This window comes from Colias philodice, chromosome 10 (assembly GCF_061535455.1).
Source record: "Colias philodice isolate Cphi_HAF_F1 chromosome 10, ilColPhil1 Martin Lab GWU primary, whole genome shotgun sequence".
In the NCBI taxonomy this organism is placed as follows: domain Eukaryota; kingdom Metazoa; phylum Arthropoda; class Insecta; order Lepidoptera; family Pieridae; genus Colias; species Colias philodice.
In genome coordinates, this window is record NC_143095.1 from 5506250 (window position 1) to 5533283 (window position 27034).

The 27034-nt window shown below is 32.8% G+C and overlaps 1 protein-coding gene across 2 annotated transcripts in view; it reads left to right on the plus strand.

The window, feature by feature from the left end:
* The window catches only part of LOC149485193 (uncharacterized), a 151921-nt gene that overhangs the window by 87003 nt on the left and 37884 nt on the right, over window positions 1–27034 (plus strand). The window lies entirely within an intron of this gene.

Consider the following 27034-nt stretch of genomic DNA (forward strand, 5'->3'; position numbering starts at 1 on the left):
GTTAGTTAACATAGTAACTTTACTAAAAACACGATGACTTTCTTTCGCGCTCGGTACCACAAACTAAGCATGTTTGTGGTAAGTGGCCCGCGTGACGCGTCACTTGACCCCCTGCGAGTTCCCCTCCGTTGCTATGCGAAAATACATTCGTTGCTCTATTTTAGGAAAAATTTGTAATACTGTGGCCTGGGCGTTATAACACGTCCAGGGAGTTCCTGAGTGCCGATATCACCATCTTGAGGAAAAGCTTCTAATGTCGATTTAAAACTGCATACATACGAATTAACCTGTTCTAAAATTGTGAAATGAGTTCAGTTTTAAATTTGAGAAATATTGATTTCTTGTATTCCACTATTCGTTGTAGTTGAATACAAAAAATACCTATTTAAACAAACTTAGGTTGGCCTACAGGCAAAAGGGATCCTATCAAATGGTAAAATTGACCTTGTATCTTAAAAGTAAGCATGAACGGACCTTCTGATAATTATTGAGCACCAAAGGATCATTTGAAACGCGCTACTATAAGAGCGAATATTGTCTAATAACAGTTTACATTGCACAGTATGTTCCTCTAAAAGTAGTGATTTCAAAGGTTCCGGTGTATCTTCAAATGAAAGCCGACTCCTTACTACACTTTAAAGCATTACAAAAAGAACATACTACGCCTTTACAGAAGATGATCTGTAATCAATTGTGAGGTTATAAGCAAACCCACTTTTATATTTGTCAGACCACACCACCGAATTCGTAGATTGTTTACCTCAAGTCATTAAGACTATGACGAAATCTGTCTGCAGTAAGACGGGCCTCTCGCTATTCGTCCGTTTCCAGAGACCGAATAGTTTCAATTCTTAATCTTTCATTAAACAAACTTATTAATCGTTCTTGTCTCATATAATTGTAATATTCGCGTCCCTACTCTAGTCATTGCTTATACTCATGTTCATCTTCAAGAGATCGAATAATATTATGATGCACCCTAATATTTGTCAAACGGTCTTCATATTGAGTAAAGTTTCAGATTCTCGAGATAAAATATGACTGTCGTGATCAGTAGTGAGACGTAATTCCCTCTCAGTGAGGGTTTCGGTCTCACGGGATAGTACAATATGCCGTTTGCGATCAGCTGTGAGACGTCATACCCTCTCAGTGAAGGTTTCGGTCTCACGGGATAGTAGGGGAGACCGGGTTTGGTTGTCTCACGGGTTGGTTGTCACACCGGTCTTAACACAAAACTGAACTATCGAATAAGTCTGTTGAACAGCGTGGCAAGAGCGATACAGTGACAACGCTGTCCCCACTTCGCGTCAGACCGCCCCGATCTGCCGTGAGGGCCTCACACGTGTTTATTGTTTTCGCACAGATTTTTTATGATATGAGGACCGAATATGCTCCTCATAACATCACTTTTTGTGAACGAAACGACAGCGCGGTTTAATTTAATGCCAACACCATTAGAAAAAAGGATTATTATTAATTGTGAAAAAATATCATGATTTAAGCGCGTCACACACGGTGAAGATACTATAATATTTTATCTTAAGATACTGTTATATTTTATTACCCACAAAATTTCGCGTCATTTGTAAAAGGATGGCGGTTCTACAGGGGTCTTAGTACGCAATGACAAAAAGAAAAATGATGGTCCGAACGCTGATACCGGATGCGTTAAGATACTGTGATATAAAATATAACAGTATCTTAAGATAAAATATTATAGTATCTTCACCGTGTGTGACGCGCTTTACACTATTAACACTCTTTTAACATAAAATATAAGTCTGTGAGTGTGTAAAAATAAATCCAGCTAATTACACATCAAACTTATGTTTATAATTAGGTATACGACATGAAAATATATTAATTACCAAGCAATAATAATACAGATAACAGTGGTGGCTCAGTGGTGAGACCTCGGACTTCGAATCGATAAGTCCGGGGTTCGAGACCAGGCGAGCGCGCAGGAAATAAATTGATTTTTCAATTTATCTGCGCATGTTGTAACATCACCACTGCTCGAACGGTGAAGGAAAACATCGTGAGGAAACCGACATGTCGAAGAATTAAAACAGTTCGATGACATGTGTCATCCGCCAACACGCACTTGGCCAGCGTGGTGGATTATGGCCTGTACCCTCATAGGAGGCCCGTGTCCCAGTAGTGGGAACGTATATGGGCTGATGATGATGAATAATACAGATAAATACTGAACATAAGTAGGTATAATAGATATTAAGTAGTATTAGTTAAAATATACTTTGACTGTTAGTCAAAGTTTATTTTTACTAACAACATGTAAATGAAGAAGAAATAATAATTACCAACGAACTAACCTTTTCTATAATACTTAACACGGCACATTTTTCAAATTATCTTGCTCAACCCTGCTCAAAAATTTGAGGGTTTTGTTGGAACTTTAATATGTCAAAACTATGATATATCTAAACTACGATACAACTTGCTTGCGGAAATGCTCATTACAATTGTGAATCTAAAGAATAACTAACAACATACTATTCAATTTTATTGAGCTGATGAATATCTTTTGCCTGGAAGAAATCACCGTCGCCTAATAAATATACTGTGTTTTCTTATAAAACCGTTACATAATTTATTTTATCTACTTAAATAATGAAAATGATATTATATTTATAAAATATAAAACATATTATGTAAAATGATTAAAAATAAATAAATGAAGCAACTACGATTCAAAGAAAACATCTTTTTCAGTGTTAAAATGCTCTTAGCAATCCTGGATGATGAACTGTATCATGTACTCTGATCCCAGTACGGTCGGTACCTCGATAGCCATAACGATAAATATTATAATCAGATAACCGCAAAGTCAAAATACAAAACATTACTTGTACAGTTGTTTGTGCAAAATTTACGTTTCATTTGAAATAACATTTTTTTCGGTACTAAAACGTAGTCGTTTGATATGTGGTTGGCTGCCCCTCCTCTCCTTCCTGAAAAATATCCTCCAAAATTTCCCGAGATACTTCCAATGATTGAACCATTGGACGTTGGACATTAACTTCAGTCAAAAATTGACGGAGCGGATGATTACTAATTTCCACTTAATCCTTGCTGCTACTATCTTTACCATCAAATCATCAATTTTCAAATGGTGTTGTAAAAATATCAGCAGAAATCGTCTTCTAAAGGCGATATAATTTTATAAGCATTGAATCAGTAAATAACAAAATCAAAAGTTAACTGTAAATCTATAAAAAAAGCTACTTACAAATAAAATTTTATCAAAAACTACTGTTCCCAATGCACCTCAAAATAATAAAAGAATTCATCATTTTATTATTTCATTCTAAAAGTGTAATATAATACCTACCAACAAAAAACATGAATTGCTATCATTATATAAAATAAATACCTATCAGTAACAACTTACTTTTTGTGGGAACGCATGATGGTGAAAATTGACAAAACACGAAGATTGCATTTGATATTTTTGGTTTTATGGCATTCAATTGCTTTATAAATATCACTACATAGTATAAAAAAAGTCGCTTTCTCTGTCCCTATGTCCCTTTGTATGCTTAAATCTTTAAAACTTCGCAACGGATTTTGATGCGGTTTTTTTAATAGATAGACTGATTCAAGAGGAAGGTTTTAGTATATAATTTATTAGGTTTTAGACAAAGCGGACGAACCCGCGGGCGGTAAGCTAGTAAATTTATAAAATACGAAGATTTTTAAAATTGTAACTAATGAACGCAATCAATATTAGATTAACTGTAGATAATGGTGTCTAGTTTTACTTAAAATAATAAACATCTACCCTCACTTTAAAAAATGTAGTATATTTATTATTTACACGAAATATACCTTATAGGGAAGGGAAGATATGGGCTAAAGAGTTAAATAAATAACATAATTAAATTTAAATTATTAATTTCCAACTGTGTATTCGGTAGTGTTAACATCTAAATTGATTTGATTTTTACGAAATCTCATAGATGGCGCTGTTACAAAATTAACATTATACAACTTACATTCTTTAAACTATGTTTCTCTTCCCAAGTTACTTAAATGGCATAATTTTTATAGTGTCCATCTAGATATTGTCAAACAACATATTATATATGCGTCATTTGATTATTAATTTCCAATAGTTAACGTGTGTTTGATTTTTCTAACACTTCATAGATGGCGCTGTTTCAAATTTGTCTTTATACTGCTAAGATTCATTTAACTGTTTCTCTGCCCAAATTACGTAAAAGACATAGTTTTTATTTTGTAAAGCTAGATAATAGCATGGCTTACTCGAAACCAACATTTAAACATGAGTCTTTAGATTGTACGCTGTCGTAGTACATGGAATATGTAAGAAAAATAAAGGCTCACAGCTCCTCCCCCGAAGGTGATATCATGATAATATGTTTAAACTATCCTCACCCGACCTCTTAGGAATATTCATGCAAAATTTGAAGTAAATCTATGCAGTACTTTTCGAGATTAGCTCGGTCAAACATACAGACAAACAGACAAACAGACAAACAGACAAACAGACAAACAGACAAAAATTCTAAAAACTATATTTTTGGCTTCTATATCGATTATAGATCATGGATTATGTATTCTTTTAAAAAAATATTCAATGTACAGTTTTGACTTTCCTACGATTTTATTATATGTATAGACTAGCGGTCCGCCCCGGCTTCGCCCGTGGTATTTTCTCTACATAAAAACCATCCTCGTACTTCAAGGAATATAATAAAAAAAGAATTATCGAAATCGGTTCAGCCGTTCTCGAGTTATGCGCTTACCAACACATTTTGCGATTCATTTTTATATTATAGATTAAAGAAAAGTGACATACATTTTGTCTAGTAAAATTTTAAATATAATTTGAATTACACTTATGTTATGGTAAATGTGATCATTGCAGCACATTTTATAATTACAACTGTTTTATTGAATAAAGTTGATAAGGGTAGTCGTAGGTACCTTAATTATTTATTGATATTGATTAGGCATTAGGACACATTATAAACATACACTGATCACTTTTCTTGTTTTGTTTTGTTTAAATTAGCAATAAGTTAAATATAATTGTACTAAATGTATAGTTTTATTAAAGAGTAATAAATAAATAAATAAATACACGGTATTATTGCACCACTTACAAATAATATAGTTAGAAATTAATAAAGTAATTTTAGTTTAAATGAGAATGTTATCGACTCATTTTCCTTACATGGTTGAACCATTAATTAGTCACTTAATTAAAGGGTCCATGTTGACCACTGTTAAAAAACTAAACGTTCCAGCATATTGTTAATGCGCAATTAACACTTATAAAGTTTGCACCAATTGCTTGTAATTAATTCCGGGAAAGAGCAAATTGTTTTGTTTTCAGCCGCTATTTTTATTTTTACAACGACTCCGTATGTTTTGAAGTTATCCAGAATCCAGACAAGTAGGAAAAACAGTGTATTTTTAATTAGATTATTTACGACTCTGCGCGGTTAAAAACAATTGGATTGTTTCTAATGTCGCATAAAGCATCCATTTTATATTTGATAAAATTCTAATGAACGATTCCTAAAACGACTCTTTTCTTTATTTTTAATGAAGCATATCAATTGGTAATTTTGTACATAAATTTGACTTCCATAAAATTATGTGAATTCTATTAAGTTATTAAAAAAACAATGCAATGTTACAGATTATTTATGCAAGTTCAAATATATATATAGGAAATTCAGGCCGTGCGCACTTTCAGCTTAAATTACGATTGAAAATGTTTGTAGTAGTTAACGCGAAATTTATAGCAATTGTAATGGATTCCTCGTAGTAAAAGTTTCTGATGAAATGAGTGAAAAACAAAACTGCAAAATGCAAATCTACTGCCTAACCACAAAAATATCAATCAACAAAACAGATTAACCTACCAAGAACATTCTTATTATATTTCTAGTTAAGTACAGTGCATAAACTGTTTTATTGAATTATAAATAGCGTGCAAGGTATAATTAACAAGTCGGTTATGTAATTTTAACCCAGTAACCTTAATCAATCTTTAGACGGAGACCTTACACAAATACCAATTTGTTCTGTGTTTCCATTCTGTTTGGGGAAGTCATTATGTGTAATTGGAAAAGTCCAAGCAAAACCAACCTTCTCCGATAACATATATTTTTCATTTTACTTTTTCTCCATTGGTGATTCATAGCCTTTGGCAAAGATTACTCATTCCATATAAATTGAAGGTAATTTTAGTGATTAAGTAGGTAGTACTCATATTACATAATGTACTCTATACGTATTGAGTGATGAATTACAAACAAAGGAATTTTAAAGATTAAAATGCATCAGGCAACAGCTGTCGGTTAATAAGCATTTCAATTTAGCTATTAATTAAACCTTGACATACGTAGCTGCGTACCAAGGCTAATCACCCATTCCAACCGGGAAGAAGACGAGCGGTAATCATATAGCATTACAAATATAAATCGCGTTTTGCGCAGATACTAATGGCGCAATAAAAAACTAACGGTGACGTCACATTACTAGATAGTCGTGTGAGTTGTGACTTGTGATGTAAAACGCATTACCGTAAACAAACTATTCTATAACATATTAGCATATACAACGCTGTTATTGTTGTCATTATTAATAATACAAGATACGCTTAAAATCGTTATAAACATGGAAGTATCATACACAATTTGTGACGCAGGATCGAAAGACGAACAAGGTTGCAACCAGCACCGGTAACCCAGTCAGTTTCTATGAGTCATCATCGTTACACAATACTGTTAATTTATCTTTGAAGTATGTATGTACACTACGTAGCAGGAATTACTGTACCCAGAAGTCTGTGTTACGTAATTATTAACAGAAATATCATCAGTATGTTTAGCACTGTATGACCGACATTGCTGTATGATAGCACTGTTTGATAGCGCAATACGGGAAGACCTAATATGCCAAATTATACGAAAACTAATTTCAAAATTAGCTTTCAAATAATTTTCAAATAATTCAAACAGAAGCCCGAGTCTGCTGGACCACATCTTTTTGCGGGATAAATACCAACTGTGTATAGTAAATAAACGCAGTCTACAAAACGGTAAGTTCTTCAATACAAAACTCCAAACTAAACGTCCATTTTTATTGTTCTGTTAGTCGGTCAGGGACGGAAATATAAGAATAATTACTGGCATACAATTTTATTCAGCCAAATCAGTGACACGGCCATCTATTTCTTAACCAGATAATGTGTGTGACCCCTGTTTTTTTTATATAAGTAGTATGAGTCTTTGGCACAAAAACAATGTAATATGATCAAAAATATACATTATGTAATGGAAACAAATTATGTCTAGTTTTATTCATGTACAGTTTATATTGCGCATACAGTGAATATAATAAAGGTACCTCGTCTTCTCTTGGCAAAGCCTATAGAGATAATATAATTAGTCAATACTATTTCAAAATCAGAAGTTTTCAAATCGCTAGTGCACATATATTTTTTCTTCAAATGCAATTCTCTCAAAAGACGTAAATACCTACGTAATCTATACATATAATAAAATCGTAGGAAAGTCAAAACTGTACATTGAATATTTTTTTAAAAGAATACATAATCCATGATCTATAATCGATATAGAAGCCAAAAATATAGTTTTTAGAATTTTTGTCTGTTTGTCTGTTTGTCTGTTTGTCTGTTTGTCTGTTTGTCTGTATGTTTGTCCGAGCTAATCTCGAAAAGTACTGCATAGATTGACTTCAAATTTTGCATGAATATTACTAACAGGTCGTGTGAGGTTTTTTTAAACATATTATCATGCTATCACCTCCGGGGGAGGAGCTGTGAACCTTTACTTTTCTTACGTATTCCGTGTACTACGACAGCGTACAATCTAAAGACTCATGTTTAAATGTTGTTTTTGAGTAAGCCATGCTATTATCTAGCTTTACACTATAAAAACTACGTCATTTACGTAATTTGGGCAGAGAAACTGTTTAATGAATCTTAGTACTATAAAGACAAATTTGATTCAGCGCCATCTATGAGATTTCGTAAAAATCAAATCAATTTACATGTTAACACTACTGAAAACAATGTTAAAAATTAATAATTTAAATATAATTATGTTATTTATTTATTTAACTCTTTAACCCATAATAAATCTTCCCTTCCCTATAAGGTGCGCTTATATAATTCGTGTGAATATACTACATTTTTAAAAGTGAGGGTAGATGTATATTATTTTAAGTCAAACTAGACACCATTACAGTTAATCTAATATTGATTGTGTTCATTGGTTACATTTTTAAAAATCTTCGTGTTTTAATAATTCGATCACGAGGCGGGACTCTAATAGAAAAGGTTAGTTCGTTGATAATTATTATTCCTTCATCATTTACATGTTGTTAGTAAAAATATACTTTGACTGTTAATACTTTTGTTCAGTATTTATCTGTATGATTATTGCTTGGTAATTAATATATTTTCATGTCGTATACCTAATTATAAACATAAGTGTGATGTGAAACTAGCTGGATTTATTTTTACACACTCACAGTCTTATATTTTGTGTTAATGTTAAAATAGTATTAATAGTGTAAATCATAATATTTTTTCAACGTTAAAAATATTTCCTTTTTTCTGGTGGTGTTGCCATCGAATTAAACCGCGCTGTCGTTTCGTTCACAAAAAGCCATGTTATTAGGACCGAATATGTAGCCGCCTCAACTTACGGAAACGAGAGTAACCTGCGTTGTCTGTTAGTTATTATATAGTCGAATTTAACGTTACATGGAAATTGGAATCTAAATATATGTATACCTACTTATATTAAATCTGTAGAGGTCAATTCTGCACATGAAATATATTTCCTAAATAACTATCACGAGGTGATTAGAGATCGACATCGACGTCAAAAATGTTTGTCCGTCTGTCTGTCTGTATAACCGTTATAGAAACAAAAACTACTCGACGGATTTAAACGAAACTTGGTACAATTATTTTTCATATTCGTGAGCAGAGCAGCAACTCCATTTTTAAGCTTTCGTCGCGTGTGCGTTCTTAATGCGTGTATCTTAATGGTTAAAGCTACACAGAAATCAAGTATGAAAGAAATGTTCTCCATATTATATAAAAAATATCTCCCGACATCATAAATGTCTATCTTTTATGGTTGAGCTTAGGAGTTCAAAGCTTTCTGATTATATTTGTCTACTAGCTGTCCCCGCGACTTCGTTCGCGTGGAATAGTGACTATGGGACCTATGACCATGGGCTCAGGGTGGGGCAACAATAAAAAATCATTTTTATTTTCATGCTCCCACTCCCGCGCCCACTCGCACTCCCACGCCATATGCCACGTTCAGTCCCAATCCCACGCCCACGCCCACTCCCCTTCACAATTAGTACCTACCAGATCAAAGCCAGGGTAAGCGCCCCACCCAGCCCCACCGTGGCTACGCCCATGCTGAATTACTACTTAACATACAATTATTGAGTAAATACGTACAACCATACTGTACTGTTGTACTACCATAAATAATTAAAAGAATTGTTATTAAAATTTCTTACTAAACTGAGCTAAAAAACTTACGTACCAAATTATTAAAGAAAATCAAGAAATGAAATGCCTAACCTATACCAAATAGTTACTACATAATATTGTAATTAAAAATTATGATTAGTATATAATATCGAAAATCAAAAAAGTAATGCCTAACTAATTCTACGTAAAATTTCTTTTAAATTATGTCATATTATTTTTTAGGAACCAGGGGGGGGGAGAGGAGCAAATTCTATTTCCTTCCTTTCTTAAACGGATGTTTTTAATAATCTATGGTGTAGCCAATAGCCACTGATCAGCTTAATCGATACTCAGTTTTTATCAAATCCAGAAACAAATCCAAATTAGATCTTTCCTGTCTCACGCACGTAACTAAAGGCTGAAGAGAGAGAGCACGTAACTAAACCGTTTAGACGAAGAAAAGTGTATAGAAAAAGGAATAAATAATTTCATAAACTTCCCGACGATCTTTAAAAATAAATTATAACTTTCATTTTTTTCATTCCCACTTTTACCCCTATGTAGGTATAATAAGTGGATGAACCAATTTTGATACACTTTATCTAAGAACCAGCGTCGGAAAATATTCTGCCTAACAAAAAAAACCGCATCTAATTCGGTTTACCTGTTAGCCAGCTACGGTGCCATAGACAGACACACACACACACACACACAGAAATACATAGCGGTCAAACACATAACACCAGTCTTTTTGCGTCGGGGGTTAAAAATATAATACGACATAATTTAAAGGACATTTTATGTGGAAAATTTACCTATACACCAGGGTAGATAAGTTTTGAAACAAAAAAAAATCGCAGTAGGATGAAACTCATTAGAAAAGGATATGATAAAAATGTAAGGAAAAATAAATTACGGTCAATCGGAGTTCGGGAAGTGGGAGGGGGGGAGCTTTTAAGAGAAAAAAATGGTTTCTCTCGATTTCTCGATAATAATAACACCTGCTAATTTTTTTCTACATATTTTAATTGTACAGACATCACTTTTCCACAATTTTATTATATGTATTGATGATGATGATTGAGATTATAACACTCTTAGTCCGTTTTAATTTTTATTCACCCGCATCAGTGCCACCTAAAAAATCTTTATATATCGAAATTCGAGCAAAGTTAAGAAAATGAGAAATAAGAGTTCTCAAGGATCGTTAGAGATAAGAGGCTTACTATTGACCGAAAACAACATGTGTTATGCCGAACCTGAAACCGCTTCACAACGAGAATTGCGGCTCACAGCTGACCGCGAACGGCATGTACTATCCTGTGAGACCGAAACCTTCACTGAGGGTATATATAACGCCTCACAGCTGATCGCAAATGGCATATTGTACTATCCCGTGAGACCGAAACCCTCACTGAGAGGGAATTACGTCTCACAGCTGATCACGATCGTCATATTTTATCTCGAGAATTCTGAAACTTTTACTCAATATGAAGACCGTTTGACAAATAATAGGGTGCACCATAATATTATTCGATCTCTCGAAGATGAACATGAGCATAAGCAATGACTAGAGTAGGGACGCGAATATTACCATTATTTGAGACAAGAACGATTAATAAGTTTGTTTAATGAAAGATTAAGAATTGAAACTATTGGTCTCTTTAAACGGACGAATAGCGAGAGGCCCGTCTTATTGCAGACAGATTTCGACATAGTCTTAATGACTTAGAGGTAAACATAGAAGATCAATCTACAAATTCGGTGGTGTGGTCCGACAAAATAATATAAAAGTGGGTTTGCTTATAACCTCACAATTGATTACAGATCATCTTCTGTATAGGCGATATTAACGTAGTATGTTCTTTTTGTAATGCTTTAAAGTGGAGTAAGGAGTCGGCTTTCGTTTGAAGATACGCCGGAACCTTTGAAATCACTACTTTTAAGTTTTAGAGGAACATGTGCAATCTAAACAGTTCTTAGACAATATTAGCTCTTATAGTATTGCGTTTTAAATGATCCTTTGGTGCTCAACAATTATCAGATGCTCCTTTCATTCTTACTTTTAAGATACAAGGTCAAGTTTATCATTTGATAGGATCCCTTTTGCCTGAAGGCCAACCTAAGTTTCTTTAAATATATTTTGTATTCGACTACGACGAATAATCGAATACAAGAAATCAATATTTCTCGAATTTAAAACTGAACTCATTTCACAATTTTAGAACATGTTAATTCATCAGGTTAATCCGTATATATGCGTTTTAAATCGACATTAGAAGCTTTTCCTCAAGATGGTGATATTAATATAAAATTGGTATAAATGCCGATAGACGGAAGTCTATCAGCACTCAGGAATTCCCTGAGCGTGTTATAGCGCCCAGGCCGCAGTATTACAATTTTTCCTACAGTAGGGCGACGAATGTATTTTCGCATAGCAACGGAGGGGAACTCGTGGGGGGTAAAGTGACGCGGGCCACGTACCACAAACATGTTTAGTTTGTGGTACCGAGCGCGAAAGAAAGTCATCGTGTTTTTAGTAAAGTTACTATGTAAACTAACGTAATTTATTACTTAGGTACATATTCTATAATGGTGCGCTCAAACTGTTAGTCTACATTTAATTTAGATTATTATTTTAATTACTAAGAAATGTAGAATTTAAATCACATTCATTCATGTTTTCCTCAGATATTCGATGTCTATGATTTTCGATGATTTTAAGATTTTCTTATCAGAGTATTCAATTTTAATGTAGTTAAATTTTATAAGAGACAATTAAGAACATTCAAAAATAAAGTGTCACGTATTTTTTTTAAACGACGAATGACGAAAAACGACCGAATCGCGGACGAAGTCGCGGGCAACAGCTAGTAAATTTATAAGAAGACAGCAGTCAGCACGTGCCTCCGCTCCATCCGGATAAGCATACGTTGATCCACGAAGGATATCTTTTGTCTTCGTGTTGTCTTGTACTTTGTTATTCCTTACAAATAAAAGAATTATTTCAATTGTTTACATTTAAGAGTTTGGCAACCTTTTAACAAGGTCATCGTCAAAGCAATGAACCGAGTTGTACACGTCATTAAAATATAGACTTCTGGATCGTTGTACTGTGGTGAAAATAAATAAACTAGGTGCAGCTTTACCTGAAATTTTCCACTTAACTAATAGATAGTATCTTCATACAAAACCAAACATCATCACCTATATCCCAAACCAGCTGTTTATTCTATCTTTTATACTTTATTTTCGTGTGAAAGAACAGAAATAACAGTTTCATGTCCATGGCCATCTTACCAACACCAAAAAGGATTAGAAAATGACTGTAAAAATAGATATAGAACATAATCTATGACTATATGGGTAGTTCCATACTGATTTTCCGTCAGTTATTAACAGCCTAATCGATATTTCTTTGCATGTAACATGAATAATTTAGTATTGTGGCCCATCGATCTATTATGAGCCTTTCCTCAACGATAAGTCTAATAATATTTTTTTATAAGCAAATGCGTATTTTGTAAAAAAATAAAGCTACATTGTAGTTATTTAATGTATCTATATTTTCATTACATTGACTGTAATATAAGGAAACAAACATTTTGTTAGTATAGTCTAAATAAACAACCAGAGTGATTAATAATAGCCTCTAACTAAAAATAGGAACAATTAAGATAACGCAACAGAATGACAAGTCCTTATGAGTTCCTTACGATATTTAGTATCTGTTCACTTAAGTAGTTCCTAGAACTAGTTTACTTTATCATCTTCTATCAGAATAATATCTATATCACAGATAATATAATACTATCCTAGTTATAATACATTTAAGGTTTATTTCGATTTGCATAGGTACCAATATCATATTATTTCTGAAGTAACAGCGAAGAGGATTTATTTTTACAATTTCCATACTTTGAACGCAAAATCTTTATTTCTTCAAGTGTGTGAATTTTGAAGCGATTCAGAAGCTGACAATTCAATAATTTAAGTTTTATTTGATTTATTATTTTAGCACTTCTATATGTGATTGCTTCATCCACAAATTATAGAATTATAATGTGCCTTCTTATTTTACATATAAGCATTTAAAAACAATTATAAATAGATATTACATAATATTATAACCATAGTATAAAGAATCAAAGAGAGCTTGTATTATGTTAATATTCAAACTATAGCATAATAAGCAATATCAGTAAGTATCTAATCTTTATAAAATGCGACATTATTTTTAAAAAAGGTAAAAATAATGTCACATTTTCCTGATTGTGTTTACTGGTACTATTTAGTACTGTAACTAAACTACTGGCCTAGATTACTCGTGTGAATCGATCCGTGTAAATACAACATAGGCCGTACTATTTCATCAATAAAATATCCATGAGAACGAAATGGTGTACCTATATATCTATAAATGTTTGACCGTGACCTAAAGGAAGACGGAAATAGTAGTTACACATTGAATTAAATAAGTATTTATTTTTATAGCAAACATTAGTGGTTTATAAATGAGAATTTTTTTAAGAATAGAAAAATAACGATGAAAAGCAGAATTCAAATTTTGGCTAAAAGTCTCAGGTTTGAATCCCGCCTCGTTATTGAATTTAACTGTCCTTTAAATTTTTCTTATTATACACATTATAAGTCGATAATACTAAGGTTACATACAAATTATTTTACAATTATTTAGGATACTCTATACCTACAGCCTACAGGGACTTTATTGACCATAACCCGTATTATGAAGGTTATCTTTAAAAGTGTAAGCAATCTTCTTTAACTGATATTTATCATTTATTTTAAAAGTATAAACGCCAGGGTTGTCCGAACCTTGGAGTTTGATTGACTGATGAAGAAATGTACTGATAAAAGTCAGTATAGAGTTAATATTTCTTTAAGCCGACCTTTCTGCCTGTCCTTAGTTATAGAAGTACAGTTTGTACGTAATTCTATTAAAATAAATGTATTTCAATATGGATCTTAACTTTTTAATATTTCATTCTTCAAAATCGAACTACAACCAGATTTTAGATAAAATTAACAACTTCTAGGAATCGTATTTGATTTTGGTGCTCATAAATGTCTCAATTCCTATGAACACACGAAAGCTAAATGTAATGAAAACTAAACTCTTTATAAACTTGCGGAGGTGCTGAATTCAATTAACAAAACAGTTATTCTGTGTTGAAGCTATCAATCGTAGCCGTGGCATACGTCCAATTTACGCAAACGGTAGTTTTTGAAGATACCTTCTATCGTCTGTCCGCGGTTTGGTGTTTACACAATGGACATGAAACAGTAACAACATGGATTTCTCGGTTCTAAACCTTTCCTCAATTTTGTTATTGTTTTACAGCAGTTTAACTACGATGTAACGAAAATATCTCTTTGCTAGTTTCTGGAGTCACTAACCTCCTAACCTCCTAAGATCAAACAAGAGAATTAAAAACCCAAGTCTCCAATACCTTTACGCCTAATACAAAAATGCAAATTTTTAAATTACAATCGTAATAAATTCTCGTGAAAAAAGTCAATGAGCTTCATTATTTATAAACATTTAAAGAAAAATGTCTTCCTGCTTTATTTCTCTTGGTCTTTTTGTTTTAGTATAATGTTAATTTTGAACATATGATAGAATAGAAGTTCAGAAAAATACTTCGTCAATGTTCTGTTATTCTGAAATTTACCTACGTCAGATTTTGCGTCACTCTAGATATATCACGTTTATTGCACAAAGGATTTGTGGCATAATGTTGTACATTGTTCGTAAAATATCTGGTCACATCTATTATAAATTCTCGGACCATTCAAGAAGTAAATGTATAAACCACAAGCTTTTCTAAGAAATTTATCCTATTTGCACACACACAACAATCTCTTAACCTACTCTACTGAGAACTTTTTAAAGAGTCATTCTTCATTTGCAATTCTTAAAAAGTAAACGACTTTTTATATAGTGTCAAAGGGTCACTCAAACAAAAACAAACTCTAGTTTATTTAGAACCCAATTGCGGATGCTCGTATAATTAATTTCATCACCGAAATAAACTAAAACAAACAGACAGATAGAGCACACGTGTGTCCTGCAAAACATACTTTACCTCAATATTCGTCTACAAATGATCGAGACTCATTTCAGAAGTGCCAGTGAAGATAATTTCTACCAGGTTCCAGCATGAGGCATCAATCTGTCTGCGGTGAAATTTGAATATAAAGTTTAATAGGTCACACGTGCGTAAGGGCCCGCCCCAGTTATATAGTGACGTCAATAGAGACTTACAACAGACTTGCCAATGTTAAATCCATTGTTTGTATCTATAAATGCATCCTATTTCGTTGATTTTAGTGTTTAATTTCGAATATCATATGAATTTTTTATTTGCTTTCCTTCAATCTGGGTTTAATCGATGTTGATAGGTTTGTCGGCTCTTCTCCGTAGATTCTGATTTCCGAACCGGTGCGTCGTAAATAGTAAAACGGTGTTATGACGATTCAAATATGCTTCTAGAAGACTTCTAACTGAATAATATATGTGTGACTTTGAGTCCAAATGTTCTGGTTTTGCATGAACCATTATACATACTCCTCCTTACTGAACTTCATAATAAAACGCAAGTGCTGGCCAAGCCCCTGTAATTTTTAATTACGACTTAATTAATGTTCTATTACAGTAGCGAGGTTATAAAAGATATGAAAGGTCACCCTTTACGTAGCGCAGTTAGCCCTCGTGTTACAAAATATATTTAGATGAACGTTACGGTTTCTATGACGTCAAACCTGACATTTGGGTCTCGGTGTGGTGTGGTAACCACATCTAATGGACGCCACGAGTTATTACTAATTATTATATCACATTATCCACACTTCAGATATTTATGACTATTGATTTTAAAGTGCTTTAGAAATAACACAAAGCACAAATGTTCAAATGTTTCACTATAAAGTGCAGACTGCAGTAATTTGGCAAAATATTTACCGCTCTGAAACTGACATCAGTTATGAAATATAGACAACCACGTTATATCAGATAGTTATGTACATGTGACTAAATATAAACTAAACTGTCTAAGCCAGACATCAAAATAGCAAAAGATACACAAAATGATGAAGGTCATTGCAATTAAAATGAATTATAGCTAATAAAAAGTCTGAACAAATCGAAAGGAAACTTCAAAGTGAGTAAGAGACAAAAGCTTTGATCAATATAATAAATATTCTACGTAATGTGAATTTAGACATGGCCGAGACGCGCGATCCAACTGCGTCACACACAACGACAGATTTAACCAGAGGACCGTTTTAATTTCAAGTCAACGAACCCGGAGGACGAAACATACGAACACACAAGTTAGCAAACAGGAAAAAATATATTTCAAAACTGCTATTATAGCTCAATAGCACCATGAAGCTATTAACGATTAACGAGACGGCAGTACAACGTATGCCTGGAATATTTGCGGATTTTTTTTTGTAAAATTACAGACCTACTTCGTGTTTAGAAGTGAAAAGTTTTTATCCTCTATTAACATCTAATCGAATTCGAATGAATTAAATAGGCTAGATCCTATCAATTTGGGAAGGACATTAAGAATAATCGCATATCAATTGATTACAAAATTTTTGATCGATAGATTATTGGTACACAATACACATGTATCGTATACTGGAACATACATATTACTTATATGAATATAAATTGATTGAAAACCCATCCGAGATAAAAATAGCAGCGATCAAGTGAATGATGAAGTTTAATGCACTACATCTATTAATCATATCAATGTAAATATGAATAAATCAGTAAAAGTTGGTCGTAAAAACGTAAAGTAAATAATCGAAAGCAGACGTGCAGTCTGAAGAGCTTATAAAATATTATATACATCACTTATTCGTTATGAAATGGAATACATGAGATTGCGGGTATAGAGTATAACTTCTTATTGCGGAAGTGCCGAAACTGGACTATTTTGTGGCTTTATGTATTTCAGACCGTGAACTATTTTATTGCACCAATCCATAAACAGAGTATAAAAAAAAATATAGCAGAAATTATGGATGATAAGAAGGTTACGTTTAAAAATTTTAATACTGTCGTGTTTTGACATCGGATTGGCACTGTGTTTAGTGAATCTGACTACTTCATCAGCAGAACGTAGATATCATTAGTCTCATTAAATTTATTTTTTTAACGATGTGAATGTTTAGTAGTTCTAGTAAATATCAAAATGCTAAAGTGTGCGCTTTTTGATTAGTTCGGGTCAAGATGGCTTCGTATAAAACGATTCGGAATATTAATTTTATTATTTACGTATCAGGAAGCAACGTCTTCCTGGTGCTTGAAGACGTTTTGGTAAATATGTCAACAGTCTTAAATACATATCTTCACATACAATTCGGTTATAATTGGCGAAAACAGGTTATTTTAAAATTGCTTTTAAATTTATTAAACACCATACCAAATTGCAAATAGCCAGTGAAATAAAAATAAATTGTAAAACGAATGAATTCGTTTCCGTAATCTAAAAATAAATTACAACCTGCTGATCGATTATTCTAGATCTAATCAGAAACGTTGCCAATATCTAATTTTGAATACATATATATTTACTGTACCTACTTGAAATATATTATATTTATATTCATCTATTATGAAATTAAGTGCATAAATTGTACCTATGCAGATATTTGTTGGTTGGTGGAAGATCTTAACTGTAAAATCTTTATAGCAATTGATAGTGTACTCAAGCTTCCGTAAACAAGGAACGGAGTAGAACATTTATTATACATTTAATTCTACAATATTCTATTATACAATGGCCTTAGTGCATTTATTACAATCTTTTTTACGATCACAATTATTTATGAAAATATTTTCTGACTTATAATAATTAACAATAAAAACATTGCTGATTTATTAGTATGATGTATCTGCAAATTATGTGCATTAAAAATATACTAGATGGAATAGATTAACCGATGGAATTATAACCTACTTATATATGTATATATTTTTTTAATTTCTGCTGATAATTATTTACAAAAATATTTTATAATACATACAATTACTTTAATAATTTTAGTCGATTGAATGTTTTGATATGTGTTGTATTTAAATACATGCATGATATTGCACATATCATTTTTTCCATGTTTTAAAAACTCAAGAGGAAACTCATTTCCCACCCTAGAAGTGATAGATAATGCATAATTAAGCGGAAAAACTTACTTTACAAGGAAAATCGAAAATATATTTAGGAAAAGGGAAAGTACCGGTAAATGCTTCGTGCAGAGCTTTTAAATTGGCTTTTACACATTCACAAGGCTAAAAAGACTATTTAATTATGTACTAGGTATTATCATTGTATTACCTGGCTCCATAGTCCATATCACGACTTTATCAAAGATAATGTACATCCATTACTGTTTATAAATGTTATTAAATAGCTAGATATTCGTGATCTAATGTTTTCATACGCTTTTATGAATATTGGTTGACCTTACGAGAAATAACTGCAAACTAAAGAAGTAATTTGGCGTATCTATTCGCATTTATGTACTTCTAAATTATAAGACCTTTTGATATCAAAGATTTTGTTATTAATATTGTTACTTCGAAACAAAAAAGAAACAATCTTACTTAACCTCAATCATAATAGTAAGAAGTATTGAATAATATGCTCGGTCACAGAGATAAATAACAAATACCTATTTACTATTTATATAACTAAAACACAGATAATAAACTAACCAAACCAACATTCTCAAGCGAGATTAATTAATAAAACTCGAGAATTTAAAGCGTGTAGCCACAGACTAATAATAATATACTACGTATACAAGTGTAGCTATAGCAACAATTGGTAACCGTGAACAAAAATAAATGTGATAAAGGTATTTATAAACATGTTCGTTAATAATTTACTTACGTATGATAAGTATTTTCTGATATACATTGGTAAGTAGTGCTTTTAGATAATTAAACAACTTTTTATTTTAATTAATTGACTTGTTAATTTAATATGCTTATGCAATTGATTTTAGGTAATTTTGATGATAGGTACGCTAAAGCATAAATAATTCATGATATTAAAACATATTTCCGCTAAAAAGTTAAAATTCATCGAAATTCACATAACCTACTGAAATCTTGTATGACGTTTAATGAATGTTCCAGAAAAATAATCGAAATATTGGCTCGTATTCGCAATAATTTGACAGATATTGCACTATATGTTTCCGACCACACACAAAGATCGCCAGCGACGACAGTTACGAATTAAAAATATAATCTTCACGTTCTGAGTACAAAAAATTAGAACGCGTGTGTCGTATTCAGTTACCTTCCATAATAACCCTGTAACAAATAATTTGACCTATATATACTATTTCTTTTACATTTGCAAACCAATTTCGATACCGATAACATCAAAATAAACAACTTTTCACGATTACAAACGTCTATCAAGATATCATTTGCAAGGACATGTATTCAGCAGATAATTTTTTGTGGAACAGTAGAATAAAGTTTAAATTCGTTAAAATGAATTGGCGGTTTGTTTGCTGTTCCATTTTCATTTTGACGTGAGCTCAATATGAAATTGGGGCCCATTTCTCCGTAGACTCTACTGACGTCATTGCAGTTATACCTTTTGATATAACGATGATAAATATTATTACACAATAAAAATAATTTATGATTCGATTCGTGTTTGATCAATGATGATGAATGAATCTATTTCAGTTTCATCATTTGTTTTGATAACAATTGAACTAAATTAAATTACATAAGTTTCTAGACGTTACAAAATAATGTATTGCTTAGAAGTTGTCATTATTTTTGTTATGTGAATAGCAAGAAGACATCTAGGTACAGGTAGAGTTAATATATGCGCGGGTATATATCGTCTGTCTGGGTTATTATTACATCGTTTTGCAAAATGTGCATTTGGCGAGGTTTCAACCATATCCTCCAATTCTGAGCCAAATAGTAAACAGCGTGTTGTCTCAGACGTGCCGTCGTAAATATTGCATGAGTAATGAAAGCTTATCATAATTGTTTACGTTTTTATTATATGAAGTAGACCGCTGAATGCTGATTGACAATAACCGGAATTATCGAAAAAACATCACTTTTGTCTAAAACATTTTATCCACACAGTTTCCTTAAAAATCATCCAAGAATACCCATTCATCCTTAAAAATTAAGAATACCCATTCCTCGTCCTTGTTGAAATAACTCAAACAATACGCAAAATTTCAACTGACTTGGAAGAAAAAGGTTTCGATCAAATATTATCTCGATGATAGATTTCTCTTTCTAGACCAGCCACCAATTTATTGCTCATCAATCTTCGTGTAAAGTTTATTTGTTTTCTTTATATTTCAGGTGGCTACTTCTCATAATTTTCCATATATCTTTCGGCACTAATGCTTATGAGTTTTTGTTTGCTTTCCGTCTTTTTTGCACACGCAACTCGCAAAAACTGCTAGGTAAATTCGGATGCGATTTTACTTTAGGATGTTGATTAATAATTGTATGATATTATAATGTTATCTCATAGTCATTAAAACCAGGTAAAGTCCTGAATACTTTTTGTATGTAATTATTATTGATTATACATATTTACATAGTAGACTAGTTGTAGCATTCAAGTAACATTTGTATCGAATGTGGCGTTATTTCTTGAGGTCAAGATTCTACCAACCTTGAGATTTTTTATAGAAACCAACGGTCTTTGACGCGTATTTATTCATTAACTTTTTTTTCATTCAATTAATATTTCCGTTTCGTACTTTTTGGTTCTAGCATGTTCTAGTGTATTCTCGAATATTCTACATAATATAAAAAATATTGCCGTGACAAATGTAGCCACATGGCTACATTTGAGACGGCAATATTTATAGGTAATAAGTGTTTTGGACTTTTGTCTTCACGAACAAATAGGTACTTACACTGTATGGGGTAACGACAGATCTTCAAATATAATACGTGGGAACGTATGTTAATACAGGTGTTTCAGTATTTATTCAAACAAGACTGTAATTAAAAGGCCAACGATGGTAAAAGGCCATCAAAGTCAATGCCTTCAATGTAGGCAAATAATTAACTTTTAATTCTTTATATGTAATTTGAATGTATTTTGAATGATGAAACATTAAGCGATATGTGATTCATATGAATCTATTTAATGTAGTCTGCGAAAATTTATTTATTTACATAATTTAGCAAGCAGACAAAATATTTAAGTCTGCATTCAATTCAAGAATCATCAGTAAAACATTTTACATTAATCTTGAATCTCAAAGTAATTTTTAAAAATTGAACAACTTATAAAGATACAGTACAATACATAATAATTTATTTGAAAACATAACGTTGCTATCTCTAGCGAAATCTTTTCCGTACGTTTTCGAATCATCAAGGGGCTTCGTGAGATTGTTCATTGTAGCAATCACGGGGTTACCGTGTGTAGGAAAAATACTTAAAGCCAACCTTATTACTTTTTATAACCACTATTAGATACACTAAAATCTAGTTTTTGTTTATGTTGTATCAAGAGGCCTCATCTAAACCGTAATTATGTTTGTTTAAAGAGACGCTTGAGTATGTATTTATTTTTATTATTAATATTTATTCATTATATTTTATCACTAGCTGTTGCCCGCGACTTCGTCCGCGATTACGTCGTTTTAGGTCATTCGTCGTTTAAAAAAAATACGTGACACTTTATTTTTGAATGTTCTTAATTGTCTCTTATAAAATTTAACTACATTAAAATTGAACACTCTGAAAATCTTAAAATCGGAGAAAATTGAAAATCTGAGGAAAACATGAAGGAATGTGATTTAAATTCTACATTACTTAGTATTTCAAATAATAATCTAAATTAAATGTAGATTAACAGTTTGAGCGCACCGTTATAGAATATGTACCTAAGTATTAAATTACGTTAGTTTACATAGTAACAAAACAAAAACACGATGACTTTCTTTCGCGCTCGGTACCACAAACTAAGCATGTTAATGGTACGTGGCCCGCGTCACTTGACCCCCCGCGAGTTCCCCTCCTTTGCTATGCGAAAATACATTCGTCGCCCTGCTGTAGGAAAAATTGTAATACTGTGGCCTGGGCGTTATACACGCCCAGGGAGTTCCTGAGTGCCGATAGACATTTATAACAATCTTATATTAATATCACCATCTTGAGGAAAAGCTTCTAATGTCGATTTAAAACTGCATACATACGAATTAACCTGATGAAACATGTTCTAAAATTGTGAAATGAGTTCAGTTTTAAATTCGAGAAATATTGATAATTCTTGTATTCGACTATTCGTTGTAGTCGAATACAAAATATATTTAAAGAAACTTAGGTTGGCCTTCAGGCAAAAGGGATCCTATCAAATGGTAAACTTGACCTTGTATCTTAAAAGTAAGCATGAAAGGACCTTCTGATAATTGTTGAGCACCAAAGGATCATTTGAAACGCACTACTATAAGAGCGAATATTGTCTAAGAACTGTTTAGATTGCACGTCATGTTCCTCTAAGGCGCGGGTCAAACACAAGCGGCGCGGGCGCGGGCGTGCCATAAGCGCACCTCTTGAATCTGTTTTGCACCACGTCCTTCTTATACATTTTGTATGAAAGAATTTTGGAAAGGCGACGAGGCGGCACGCCACGGTTGCGCCGCGGGCGTACCGCAGGCGTACCGCAGGCGTACCGCAGGCGCGCTTCCCCCATCGCATCCAAATAGAGGTCAATTCACGGTCATACACAATCAAAAACAAATCGGGTGGTAGTAGACCGGGAGATACTGACACAAAATTTCGAGTCATTTGTCTGTTACAATTTTTACAAAAAAAAAAATTTGCAGATTTTCGGCGGTATGGCGACCATTTGGAATCGTCCGAAAAGTATGGCATGGCGATTTTCGTAATTGGCTGCACGACGATGGTTACCTGTGCAAAAGTTAGCCTGGTACAAATGGTTGAATTGTTTTTTTTAAATCAACACATTCGCGTCGGTATGGCGGGCTGTAAGTCACACCGGAAAAGTATGGCATGACACTACCGCCTACTTCTTTTTTATGGGCTATCGGTAAATTCTAAAATTTTTGTGTTACAAATCGTTTGACTTCGCTATTTTTCCGACGAGTTCGACTAACGCCCACGCGACTAAGCCGCCGGTACCAGCGTTCACACCATCGTTTTTCTTTTTGTCATTGCGTACTAAGACCCCTGTAGAACCGCCATCCTGTTACAAATGACTCGAAATTTTGTGTCAGTATCTCCCGGTCTATAGGAGACGGTAGCCTGTCAGTCAAAAATGTGTTCTCTCTGTGTGGAATTATATAGAGCTGCTATTACATACCCTTCTTCGTTTTGTTTTTAAAGGTGAATTGAATTAATCGATGAAATGATTTACACAGGTGATGGCAGTAGGGAAAGTGAAAATGAAGAAGAGCATAATGAAAGTTCCCATGTATTTACAATGTCAGAAATAAAGATAATCCTGATTTTGATTGTGTTTTTTATTTATTTGTAATTGTAATAATATTGTGGAATGATCAGTACTGTAAATACTTTTGAACTGAGATTTTAATGATAAGATTTATATGGTTTAAATGTAAACCTGTGTTTGAAAACCATATTTTATCTTTACTAATATTATAAAGAGGAAAGGTTTGTATGTATGTATGTATGTATGTATGTATGTATGTATGGTTTTAGACCCTGAGAAAGAACATAGGCTACCTTTTATTGCGAAATATGTACCACGGGCGAAGCCGGGGCGGACCGCTAGTACAATATAAATTTTGTGTTATTTTAACTTTCTTTTCTTCCATCATTACACCAGTACTACTTTAAAATTACTTTAAAAGTACTATAAAATTTTCCAAGTAAATTCCAACATTTCCAACAAAGATATATTTGCAATCGTGGGGTTATCCTCGCTATTTACTTACAAGGAATTATCAAAACAAAATCGTTACTTTCAAATTAACGTTACTTTCAAATTAACGTTACTTTCAAATCTCTTTTAGCACAAAAAACATAATTTTACTAAATTATGCATGAAGAAAATGCATTTAACCACTCTATATAAATATCATTTTCGGACGCCAACAGCGCGCCCGCGGTGCGCCCGATGCGCGCCGCGCCGCTTGTATATGTCCCGCGCCTTAAAGTAGTGATTTCAAAGGTTCCGGTGTATCTTCAAACGAAAGCCGACTCCTTACTCCACTTTAAAGCATTACAAAAATAACATACTACGTTAATATCGCCTATACAAAAGATGATCTGTAATCAATTGTGAGGTTATAAGAAAACCCACTTTTATATTTGTCGGACCCCACCACCGAATTCGTAGATTGATCTTCTATGTTTACCTCTAAGTCATTAAGACTATGCGAAATCTGTCTGCAGTAAGAGGGGCCTCTCGCTATTCGTCCGTTTCCAGAGACCGAATAGTTTCAATTCTTAATCTTTCATTAAACAAACTTAATAATCGTTTTTGTCTCAATTAATTGAAATATTCGCGTCCCTACTCTAGTCATTGCTTATGCTCATGTTCATCTTCAAGAGATCGAATAATATTATGGTGCACCCTATCATTTGTCAAACGGTCTTCATATTGAGTAAAAGTTTCAGATTCTCGAGATAAAATGTGACGGCCGTGATCAGCTGTGAGACGTTATACCCTCTCAGTGAAGGTTTCGGTCTCACGGGATAGTACATGCCGTTCGCGGTCAGCTGTGAGCCGCAATTCTCGTTGTGAAGCGGTTTCAGGTTCTCGGCATAACACGTGTTGTTTTCGGCCTAGAGTATACCTCTAACGATTCTTGAGAACTCTTATTTCTCATTTTCTTAGCTTTGCTCGAATTTCGAGATAAAGATTTTTTAGGTGGCACTGATGCATGAAAATAAAAATTGAGTTAAAACGGACTGAGAGTGTTATAGACAAATATAATCAGAAAGCTTCGAACTCCTAAGCTATCGGAAGTTACACGTGTTATTGTGAGTCAACCATAAAAGATAGACATTTATGATGTCGGGAGATATTTTTTATATAATAAGGAGAACATTTCTTTCTGAATACATGATTTCTGTGTAGCTTTAACCATTAAGGTTGCACACGCGACGAAAGCTTAAAAATGGAGTTACTGCTCTGCTCAGGAATATGAAAAATAATTGTACCAAGTTTCGTTTAAATCCGTCGAGTAGTTTTTGTTTCTATACCGGTTATACGGACAAAAATTTTACTGTTTGCTTCTTTGGCATCAGTGTCGATCCCTAATCACCCCGTGATAGTTATTTAGGAAATTTATTTCATGTACAGATTTAATATACCTAAGTATACATAATATATTTAGATTCCAATTTCCATGTAACGTTAAATTCGACTATACAATAACTAACAGACAACGCAGGTTACTCTCGTTTCCGTAAGTTGAGGCGGCTACATATTCGGTCCTCATAACATCACTTTTAGTGAACGAAACGACAGCGCGGTTTAATTCGATGCCAACACCATCAGAAAAAAGGAAATATTTTTAATTGTGAAAAAATATTATGATTATAAAATATATGGCTGTGAGTGTGTAAAAATAAATCCAGCTAGTTTCACATCACACTTATGTTTATAATTAGCTATACGACATGAAAATATACATATTAATTACCAAGCAAAAATCATACAGGTAAATACTGAACAAAAGTATTAACAGTCAAAGTTTATTTTTACTAACATTTAACAACACCCATGTAAATGATGAAGAAATGATAATTATCAACGAACTAACCTTTTCTATAATACTTAACACAGCACATTTTTTAAATTATCTTGCTCAACTCTGCTCAAAAATTTGAGGGTTTTGTTGGAACTGTAATGTGTCAAAACTATGATATATCTAAACTACGATACAACTTGCATGCGGAAATGCTCATTACAATCAGTGAATTTAAAGAATAACTAACAACAACTATTCAATTTTATTGAGCTGATGAATATCTTTTGCCTGGAAGAGATCACCGCCGCCTAATAAATATACTGTGTTTTCTTATAAAATCGTAACATAATTTCTTTTATCTACTAAATTTTAATAAATAAGTTCTTTTTGTTATTTTTATCTAAAAATGATCTTGAGCTTATATTAGGCAAAAGTATACATTAACTTTTTATAATTTCAGGACCGCACCTTAAATGGGGTGCTCGGAAAATATGCCTACGGATTATTAATAGAGAAATGATACCTACGTAACAAAGTTATGTTGGTTCCATTTTATTTATAAAATATAATGAAAATGGGCAAATATAAAACATATTATGTAAAATGATTAAAAATAAATAAATGAAGCAACTACGATTCAAAGAAAACATCTTTTTCAGTGTGAAAATGCTCTAAGCAATCCTGGATGATGAGTAGGTATAATATCATGTACTCTCATCCCAGTACGGTCGGTACCTCGATAGCCATAACGATAAATATTATAATCAGATAACA